This window comes from Pristiophorus japonicus, chromosome 1, assembly GCF_044704955.1.
Source record: "Pristiophorus japonicus isolate sPriJap1 chromosome 1, sPriJap1.hap1, whole genome shotgun sequence".
In the NCBI taxonomy this organism is placed as follows: Eukaryota; Metazoa; Chordata; class Chondrichthyes; family Pristiophoridae; genus Pristiophorus; species Pristiophorus japonicus.
Genome location: NC_091977.1, coordinates 197,976,000 through 197,987,484, shown reverse-complemented (window position 1 = coordinate 197,987,484; position 11,485 = coordinate 197,976,000). Strand labels below are relative to the sequence as shown.

At 47.6% G+C, this 11,485-nt stretch overlaps 1 pseudogene; it reads left to right on the top strand.

Moving 5' to 3' along the window:
• The first annotated feature begins 4,111 nt into the window (after nucleotides 1–4,111).
• On the top strand, nucleotides 4,112–5,042 carry LOC139260071 (replication termination factor 2-like; annotated as a pseudogene).
• Nucleotides 5,043–11,485: the final 6,443 nt, after the last annotated feature.

Genomic DNA, 11,485 nt, shown 5'->3' with positions numbered 1-11,485 from the left:
CTCAGCTCTGGAATTCAGGTCTTATGTCCATGTTTTGATCAAGGCTTCCAAAAGATCTGGAACCAAGTGAACCTGGCTGAACCCAAACTGAGCATCGGTGAGCTACAATCAACAAAGCCAATAATATGTGGTACTATACAGCCAAAACAGTTGAACACAAAAACACAAAATACTGAACGGTTCACACCTGTAATATCAATGTGTTTGTTTTCTCCACAGATGCTTCCTGAATATTTCCAGAACATTTATTTTTGTTCACATTTCCAGCTTCTACTGTTTTTTCTATCTATGCAGTAGAATACAAAGATCTGATGGGGATTAAAATGGCAGATGGCACTACCCGCTGAGATTCTGCCTGCTCTGCAACCATTTTAACTTCTGGGTTTTCAGGAGTGTCGGGGCTGCCTGCCACAGGAAGGAATGGGGCTCATTAATATTGAAATGTCGCCATCCGATTACATCATTTGGACCCTGACGCGATCTTAACCTCGGATCATGGGTCAGATGCCCAGTCCTGAAGCTGCCAGGGGAATGATGACAAATAGTTTCCAGGACCACAAGAAGCCCAGCTAAGTTCTTTAAATCAATAGTTAATGGTTTCCTTTTTGGCCAGTAAGATCAGGGGTGCTCCTTTGGGCCCACAAAAGTAATCATTGGCCTACTTTTCCCCAGGCATCCCGTCCCCCTCCTCTGACCATGACTGTCTTGGATCCGGTCTGTCATTTACCTTGCCAGGGACTGTTTCCTTGGGTCCCCAGTGGCCTGCAGCTGGAAGATTTCCCACTCCCACCTGATGACCTCCACTTCACCTCTGCCGACCTCGGGCAGGTGTCAGTGCAGACAAATGGCCCTGAGCTCACGCTGGCCATGCCTTTATGGGCGCTTCCCTCCCTCGCACGCCACACTCACACCCCAGGTTAAAAATCGGGGCTCAAGTCAGAGGAAATCATTAGCAAACTCTATAGTGCTCTGATCAGACCACACCTGCATCCAGTTCTGGTCACCAAGACACGGGGGACAGTCAAGCACTGGAGGTACTACAAAGAAAAGTGTTAACAATCTGAGTAATGAGGAAAGACTGCAGAGACTGAGATGATGTTATAAAAATATATACGATAGCGCATGACGTGGAAAAGGTAAATCTGGAAAATTACTTTAAATTAAATCACACCTCAAGTGTAGAACAGGGGTTACAAGTTCAAAGTAGTAAAAGGCAAGTTTAGGATTGCTATCAGAAAGTTCTTCACACAAAGTACATTAAACAGCTGGAATGGGCTTACAGAGTAGTGGAGGCAAGAACCATGAATTATTGAAGAACTAAAACTAATTGAATGCTGCAATGGAAGGACGTCAGGCTCATTCAGGATGGCTGCAATAAGATCGGTCAAATGGCCTAACTCATCCATAATTATTTTGTGATCAGGAAGTGGAATCATTTGGTTTGCAGACAGTGCGAAATAAAATCTAACCATCACTAGGGGGCACTGTTGCTCCACACTGCTGCTGCTGTGTTTATGTACCTCCTGATCAAAGTTCATTGCATTGCTTTTGTTATTTTTGCATTACATTATTATTACGCACTGTAGTTAGTCAAAAAAAAATCCCTAAAGACTCAGTGAGCAGCTGACCCACATAGGCAAGCAAGAGCCTGCTCAATCTCAAGTCTGAGGTAGGCAATTTCAGCTGGAATAGTAGTAAGGGATGCTACAATTAGTCACAATTCCCCTCCTGCCGGCTTAGCTGGCTTTGGATGAGGAAGGAAGAGATTATAAAACGGCCAAGCTTCTCACTTCTGACCTTTATACACTGTCCCATGTTGGAAATGCTTATGTGGGTACATGAGGGGAAATTGGGATTGGGTTCTGCTGTGATACCTGTAGTTCAACACCCTGCTGACAATCACTGTCAAGACTCATGTATAAATAACGGTTACTCGAGCAACATACCAGAAGGCATGCAGTGTCCATGAAACCACACCGCCACAAGTCAACGCCTTCAGGAAGGATGGTGAAACAGGTGGCAGGGGAAAGTTGCTGACAGGGGGGGGGGGGCGAAGTGAAAGTAAAAAAAAGTTTTATTTTTAGAAACAAACTGCAACTCCCAAAAGAGCCAACATTAGCAATATAGAAATAGTCACCTGACAGAGGGGGCTTTCTGTAGGTGCAGCTGATAGACCATGTAAGCTGCGAAACAAGAGGTAATTCAGCCGAAATTCCACAAATCATCTACAATCTACCCGATTGTGGACATGATACCCATTGAAATCTCTTGAGGGAGACGTTTCGCAAATCCGCTAAAAGATGAGTGAAATTCCAGAATATTTGTCTCATATATTCATCCTTGGTCGGTTGCTGTTCACAGAGATTTATTTGGGCACAACTTCACATGCATTAGAAACATCGAGAAGATTAGCAGAGTGCCAAAGAAAACAAACCCATCCTTTTATTGGTCAATCTCAATTTCCACCATCTCATCATCTCTGGAATATTCATTATCTGCCTTTACAACTTCCTACAGCCTTCAATCCCATTCATGACCAAAATGTATTCTGCTTTGTTAGGAATTTTAAATATGTCATGTATGTAACTACAATGTAACACCACTGTATTACTGTATACACTCAACCTAGATGCACATCTTGACCACAAGGGGTGAACTTGTGGGAGACACTCCTTACCTGATTTTACAGGTATAAAAAGGGAGGTCCCACGCAGGGTCATGGTCTTTGGAGTCCTGTAAATAAAGAGTTAAGGTCACAGAGTGACCTTGTCCCCAGAATGTGCCTCGTGTGGTTTCATATTGTAGAGTAAGGACTTTCTAAAATACCCTTTCAGGCAATGCATTCCACAATACTTTCTGAAGTTTGGCAATTTAAGCATTTAAGGGGAAGCTAGATAAACACATGAGGGAGAAAGGAATAGAAGATTTAGCTGCGAGGGTTAGATGACGAGGGGTGGGAGGAGGCTTGTGTGGAGCATGGACCAGTTGGGCGAAATAGCCAGTTTCTGTGCTGTACATTCTTTGTAATTCTTTGAATTAAACAATTTTCTTGGGAACCTGTTCCATATTTCTCCTCACTTCTAATCTCATTTTTCAGAAAGCTCACTCTGCCAATCACTTTTTAAAAATCCCATTATCGCTATAAATTTGAATGATTTAAACTTCCAATGTGCGATCTATTCCATAGATTAAGCAGTGCAATTTACAAAAGCATTGTCAAGCTTTTGTAAAAGGCAGAAAGTATTGCTATAAAATGTAAGATCTGTGAACGAAGTATTCAGCAGTTGGTACAGGCTATGCTTGTGAAAATATTTTTTGTAGTCGGCCACTGAGGTAAGCTAAAAATAAAAAAGAGCAAGTATATATGTGATTAAAGATTATAATGCAGTAGCAACAACAATTAAAAAGGAGAAGTATTTTGACTAAATTTGAAGTGGGGTAGGGGAGTGGTGGGAACTAGACACAATTACCCTCTACTGCCAAAACAATACCTGAATGCCTAGCATTCCCAGTCAAGTACAAACCAAGCTCAAGAATCCAGTGCAATAAGATTTCTTCATGTAACAATGGCCGGAATCTTACCAGCCCTGCGATTGCGGGTTTGGAGGCGGGCCCGCTATCAAAATGGCTGTGATTGACAGCGGTGCGGAAGTCAATCACTTTTTAAAATCCCATTATCCCTCTAAATTTAAATGATCTAAACTTCCAATGTGCAATGGCTCTTCTCCGCACTGCCTCCAGGCACTTGAATGCCTCTCATTTCTTGATGACCAGAACCAGATATTGTATTCAAGGTATGATCTGACCCAGAACATTATGCAATTTAATCATTACTTCCTCTGACATAGCCCACTGTTTTGGCTATGTAGTTCAACATTCTAATAGCTTTGTTGATTGCTGCCCTGCAATTATTGGGCACGTTTCACATTGAGTCTACTAAGATAGTGGTTCTCAAACTGGGGTCCGTAGGGACTGTCCAAGTGGTCCGAGAAAATACTCCAATTGATGATGGAGAGCGAGCCAGTGTGGATTGGCTGGGTGCTGCTGAATGGTTACCACGGTGGCAGCAGCGGTGGCTGTACGCTGCAGGAAGAGAAGGAAGAAGGGATGCATGGGCTGCAATAGAGGCACTATCCTCAAGCGGCACGAGCTGGGGAAGGGTCCCACGAAGGTGGAGCAGGTTGATAAAAATGCTGCCTTGGTTGCCCGTTGGAATTACTGTGCTATCGGTCACATAGTCGCTTGGGGGCTTGGCAGATTGTACAACAAAGATGCTGCCATTGAATATTTATTGGATAAATCTCCAGAGAAATGTATCATAGAGACTGCAACATACATTAAGAGCCTTGAGGATGTTAAGGAGCTAAGTCCGGCTGACAATCCAGCCTGGAAAGGCACCAAGGCCAACACACAGGGTGACAAGTATGAAGACCTGCACCGTGCTGCTTTCATCTGTCCCATGGTTGGTTTGGAAATGAATGGACGACAGAAATGTTGCTGCCTCCATGACTGTGGTTGTGTCTGCACGGAACGTGCTATGAAAGAGATGAAGACTGAAGTTTGACACAAGTATGGGGAATCCTTCAAAGAAGATAATGTGATTGAACTGAATGGGAGCAAAGAGGAAATAGCAGATATTCAAAGGAAAATAGAGGAAAGAAAACTCACAGCCAAGCTGGTGAAGAAAGCAAAGAAGTCCAAAGTAACTGAGGGTGTTTCAATATCTGCATGTACCGAAGAAATCTCATCGCTATCAAACTAGAAGCCCATAGAAAATAAATATCCATTGGCAAGATGCTAAGTGCTTTTCGAGCACTACTAGTACAGTACATGCACAACCATCGTCCTCTTCCACATCCACTGCATTTGGGAAAGCTTGTAAACCTGCTTTTGGTCTCACCAAATGATCTCAAACAGAAATTGGGGAGAAATCTCAGGCTTACAAATCAACCTTCACATCCCACAACTGGGCTACAAGCTCAAGGGAGCAGAAACCCAACTGGATCACTCAGACAGCTTACTCATCATCATCATTATCATAGGCATTCCCTCGGAATCGAGGAAGATTTGCTTCCACTCTTAACGTGAGTTCTCAGGTGGCTGAACAGTCCAATATGAGAGCCACAGATTCTGTCACAGGTGGGACAGATAGTCATTGAAGGAAGGGGTGGGTGGGACTGGTTTGCCGCACGCTCTTTCCGCTGCCAGCGTTTGATTTCTGCACGCTCTCGGCGCTGAGACTCGAGGTGCTCAGCACCCTCTCGGATGCGCTTCCTCCACTTAGGGCGGTCTTTGGCCAGGGACTCCCAGGTGTCAGTGGGGATGTTGCACTTTATCAGGGAGGCTTTGAGGGTGCTCTTGTTACGTTTCCTCTGCCCACCTTTGGCTCGTTTGCCATGAAGGAGTTTCGAGTAGAGTGCTTGCTTTGGGAGTCTTGTGTCAGACATGCAGGGAGCAGGGAGGTCTTATTGCAGTTGTACAGGGCCTTGGTGAGGCCACACCTTGAATATTTTGTACAGTTTTGGTCTCCTAATCTGAGGAAGGACATTCTTGCTATTGAGGGAGTGCAGCGAAGTTTCACCAGACTGATTCCTGGGATGGCAGGACTGACATATGACGAAAGATAGGCTTATATTCACTGAAATTTAGAAGAATGAGAGGGGATCCCATTGAAACATATAAAATTCCGACGGGATTGGACAGGTTAGATGCAGGAAGAATGTTCCCGATGTTGGGGAAGTCCAGAACCAGGGGTCACAGTCTAAGGATAAAGGGTAAGCCATTTAGGACCGAGATGAGGAGAAACTTCTTCACTCAGAGAATTGTGAACCTGTGGAATTCTCTACCACAGAAAGTTGTTGAGGCCAATTCGTTAGATATATTCAAAAGGGAGTAGATGTGGCCCTTACAGCTAAAGGGATCAAGGGGTATGGAGAGAAAGCAGAAATGGGGTACTGAAGTTGCATGATCAGCCATGATCATATTGAATGGTGGTGCAGGCTCAAAGGGCCGAATGGCCTACTCCTGCACCTATTTTCTATGTTTCTATGTGAAGTGTCATGTTTGTAACCTTCACATAACTGTAACCTTTATGTAACAACACTGTACACTGTATACACCTGAGAAATGCACACCTTGACCACAGTGGGTGAACTTGTGGGAGACACTCCTCACCTGGTCATCCAGGTATATAAAGGGAGGTTCCACGCAGAGTCATCACTTCTTGGTCCTGTGAATAAAGGTACAGGTCACAGAGTGACCTTGTCTCCAGCATGTGCCTCGTGTTGATTTGCTGTAGTGTGTAAGGACACAACATTTGGCGACGAGAAACGGGAATCAACGACTCAAGAGAATGGCCACCGGTAGCATGGAGGACTGTGTTGGTGAGGACTGGGATGATTTCGTTGAGAGGCTCCAGCAGAGCTTTGTCATGAAGGACTGGCTGCTGACAAGCGAAGGGCGCATCTACTGACCAGCTGTGGACCTAAGACGTACGCGCTGATGAAAGACCTGCTCGCACCCGAGAAGCCCGCGGACAAGACCTTCAAGGAGCTCAGCAAACTGATCAGTCAGCACCTCAAACCAGCGAGTAGTATACACATGTCCTGACACCGATTCTATACGCACCGACGTCGGGAAGGGCAGAACATACCGGACTTCGTTGCGGACCTTCGGCGCTTGGTCAGTTTCTGTAAGTTCACAGACGCCTGCAGGGGGGAGATGTTATGGGATTTCTTCATTGAGGGCATTGGTCATGCCGGGATTTTTAGGAAGCTAATTGAGACCAAGGACTTGACCTTGGAAGCAGCAGCGTTGATGGCTCAAATCTTCATGGCGAGGCAGGAGGAAACCAAGATCATATACGTGCGCAACTCTGCTCCCAACGTGGCGATGGAGCAGGGAGTTAACATTGTAAACGCGACTCAGAACCCCGCAGGCAGGCAAGGGCAATTCGACACCAACCAGGCAGTAACAGACACTAGGGTGGGTCCTCAACAGAGTCAATGGCAGGTTGAACGGACATTTACACCATCACAAGGGACAATATATCCCAGGATGGGACCATTGACACCCACAAACAGAGTGCTCAAGAGTAATCAAAGAGATAATCAGAGAGGAACGCCTGGTAACAGCTCTTTTGTTCACAACAGTCTCAGCTCATGCTGGAGGTGCGGGGACAAACATGCTGCGAAGTCCTGCCAGTTTCAACAATTCATCTGCAGAAATTGTAACTTGAGCGGACATATAGCCAGGATGTGCAGGAAGCCAACAGCGAGGTTGGTTTAAGAAGTGGATGAACCACAAGAGGGGTCTGCAAGGCAGGGTTAAGCCTCGGACACAGCAATGGATGCTGAAGTTCAGCGGGTTCAGGTGGCAAACATCCACAGCTCATACACAAAGACGCCACCTATGATGATGAGAGTACTGTTAAACGGCATCCCAGTACGCATGGAGCTGAACACAGGAGCCAGCCAGTCACTTATGAGTGTCCAACAATTCGAGAAACTGTGGCCACTCAGAGCTAGCAGACCCAAACTTGAACGCATTGACACGCAATTACGGATGTACACCAAAGAGATCATCCCAGTGCTAGGCAGTGCAATGTTGGTGGTCACCCATAATGGATCTCAGAACCGGCTGCCACTCTGAATTGTCCCGGAAAATGGTGCCGCGCTTTTGGGGAGGAGCTGGCTAGCTGAGATGAACTGGAAATGGGGGGATGTGCACGCCATTTCATCTGTGGAGCGAAGTTCATGCTCACAGGTCCTACAAAAGTTCGAGTCATTATTTCAACCTGGTGTCGGGACTTTCAAAGGCACCAAAGTAGTGATACGCATCACCCCAGATGCCACACCAGTGCACCACAAAGCCAGAGCTGTGACATATGCGATGCGTGAGAAAATTGAGAGTGAGTTGGACAGGTTGCTAAGAGAGGGCATAATTTTGCCCGTTGAATTCAGCGACTGGGCAAGCCCCATCGTCCCTGTTCTAAAAACAGATGGCTCGGTCAGGATCTGTGGCGACTACAAGGCCACCATCAACTGAGTGTCCCTTCAGGACCAATACATGCTTCCGAGAGCAGAGGATCATTTTGCCACGCTGGCAGGTGGCAAGCTGTTCACCAAGTTGGACCTCATTTCGGCCAACATGACCCAGGAACTGGCCAAAGAATCCAAGCTACTGACCACCATCACCACGCACAAGGGGCTGTTTGTCTACAACAAGTGTCCGTTTGGCATTCATTCAGCAGCCGCTATCTTTCAGAGGAACATGGAAAGCTTGCTCAAATCCATCCCTGGAACAATCGTATTTCAGGATGACATCCTAATCACGGGTCGAGACACCGAGGAACACCTCCACAACCTGGAGGAGGTGCTACGCCGACTGGACCGGGTAGGCCTGCGACTAAAGAAGTCCAAGTGTGTGTTTCTGGCCCCAGAGGTCGAGTTTTTGGGCAGAAGAGTTGCCGCAGACGGGATCCGGCCTACCGAATCCAAAACGGAGGCGATTCATCGCGTGCCCAGGCCCGGCAACACATCGGAGTTGCGTTCATTTCTGGGACTATTGAACTATTTCGGGAACTTTCTGCCGAACTTAAGTACATTGTTGGAGCTGCTACACGTGCTCCTGCAAAAGGGTTGCGATTGGTTTTGGGAGTACTGTCAGAAACGGGCTTTCAATCGGGCGTGGAACCTGCTTTGTTCTAATAAGTTATTGACCCTGTACGACCCCTGTAAGAAACTGGTTTTGACATGTGATACATCATCGTGTTGCAGCAGAGTAATGATGAGGGCCAACTCCAACCTGTGGCTTATGCCTCCAGGTCGCTCTCCCAAGCAGAAAGGGGGTATAGGATGGTTGAAAAGGATGTACTCGCATGTGTCTTGTGGGAGACACTCCTCACCTAGTCATCCAGTTATATAAAGGGAGGTCCCACGCAGGGTCATCACTTCTTGGTCCTGTGAATAAAGGTACAGGTCACAGACTGACCTTGTCTCCAGTATGTGCCTCGTGTTGATTTGCTGTAGTGTGTAAGGACACAACATTTGGCGACGAGGATGGGATGGTTGAAAAGGAAGCACTCGCATGTGTCTACGGGGTGAAAAAGATGCACCGCACCGGTACCTTTTTGGCAGAAGGTTCGAGTTAGAAACGGACCACAAGCCGTTAACATCCCTGTTGTCCGACAGCAAAGCGGTCAATGCCAATGCGTCAGCTCGCATACAGCGATGGGCTCTCATGCTGGCTGTGTATGACTACACCATACGGCACCAGCCAGGCACCGAAAATTGCGCTGATGTGCTCAGCAGGCTTCCACTGGCCACCACTAAGGGAGCAGTGGAGCAAAGCACTGAGATGGTCATGGCTGTCGACAGCGTAGGCTCCCCCATCACAGCCCACCAGATCAAAACCTGGACAAAGAGAGTTTCCCTCCTATCTCTGATTAAGAAATGTGTCCTGACTGGGGATTGGGTGCCCGCACACGGAGCATGCCCTGAAGAGGTCAGACCGTTCCACAGACGGATGGATGAACTCTCCATCCAAGCCGACTGCCTACTATGGGGCAGCCGAGTAGTCATGCCCCAGAAGGGAAGGGAAGCATTCATCAGGGAACTCCACAGCAAGCACCCAGACATTGTGTTAATGAAGGCCATTGCCTGGTCACATGTATGGTGGCTGGGAATTGATGCAAAACTGGAACACTGTGTTCGCAGGTGTACGACGTGTGTCCAGCTGGGCAACGGCCCCAGTGAGGCCCCACTCAGCCCTTGACCCTGGCCCACCAAGCCATGGTCACGTATTCACGTAGACTACGCGGGCCCGTTCATGGGAAAAATGTTCCTCGTTGTTGTTGATGCGTACTCGAAATGGATCAAGTGCATCATATTGAATTCGTGCACGACATCCATCACAGTGGAGAGTCTGCGTGCGGTCTTTGCGACCCACGGCTTGCCGGACATCCTAGTTAGCGACAACGGCCCGTGTTTCACTAGCTATGAATTGCGGGAGTTCATGTCGGGTAATGGCATCAAACATGTCAGGACAGCGTCGTTCAAGCCGGCTTCCAATGGCCAGGCGGAACGTGCGGTCCAAATCATAAAGCAAGGCATGCTCCGGATTCAAGGACCCTCCCTTCAATACTATCTATCGCGCCACCTGCTGGCCTACAGGTCCCGACCGCATTCGCTCACGGGAGTCCCGCCAGCAGAACTACTCATGAAACGTACACTTAAAACTCGGCTGTCCCTCATTCATCCAGTCTTGTCAGACATTGTTGAGGGCAAGCGCCAGTCCCAAAATGAGTACCATGACCGTAACTCAAAGGGGAGATGGATAGAAATCAATGACCCTGTATTTGTTCTTAATTACGCTGTGGGGCCCAAGTGGCTCGAGCGTACTGTAATTGGTAAAGAGGGGAATAGGGTCATAGTGGTCAGACTCAACAATGGGCAAGTCAATTGGACCAAGTCAAAAAAAGGTTCAGCATGGACACTGAGGAACCTGAGGAACATCATGAGATGTTGCCCATACCACTGCCAGAGAATGAGCAACAAGAACCGTCAGCAGCATGCACAGTCCCTGCGGCCAGCCCGGACGAGCCGGAATCACCACAGGTGACAAAGACGCATGCCAAGGCTCAACAACCAGAGCCCCAACTGTGGTGCTCCACGAGAGCGTCGACTGCCTGAAAGACTCAATCTTTGACCCAAAGGTCATGTCATGTTTGTAACCTTCACATAACTGTAACCTATATGTAACAACACTGTACACTGTATACACCTGAGAAATGCACACCTTGACCACAGGGGGTGAACTTGTGGGAGACACTCCTCACCTGGTCATCCAGGTATATAAAGGGAGGTCCAACGCAGGGTCATCACTTCTTGGCCCTGTGAATAAAGGTACAGGTCACAGAGTGACCTTGTCTCCAGTATGTGCCTTGTGTTGATTTGCTGTAGTGTGTAAGGACACAACACGAACAATGTGGCCTACCCAGCGGAGCTGATCAAGTATGGTCAGTGCTTCAATGCTACGGATGTTAGCTTGGTCAAGGACGCTAATGTTGGTGCATCTGTCCTCCCAGGGGATTTGTAGGATCTTGTGGAGACATCGTTGGCAGTATTTCTCCAGTGACTTGAGGTGTCCACTGTACATGGTCCATGTCTCTGAGCCATACAGGAGGGCGGGTATTACTACAGCCCTGTAGACCATGAGCTTGGTGGCAGGTTTGAGGGCCTGGTCTTCAGATGGCCGAAGGCTGCACTGGCGCACTGGAGGCGGTGTTGAATCTCATCGTCAATGCCTGCTCTTGTTGATAAGAAGCTCCCGAGATAAGGGAAATGGTCCACTTTGTCCAGGGCCGCGCCGTGGATCTTGATGACAGGAAGGCAGTGCTGTGTGGCGAGGACAGGCTGGTGGAGGATCTTTGTCTTACGAATGTTTAGCATAAGGCCCATGCTTTCGTACGCCTCAGTAAATACGT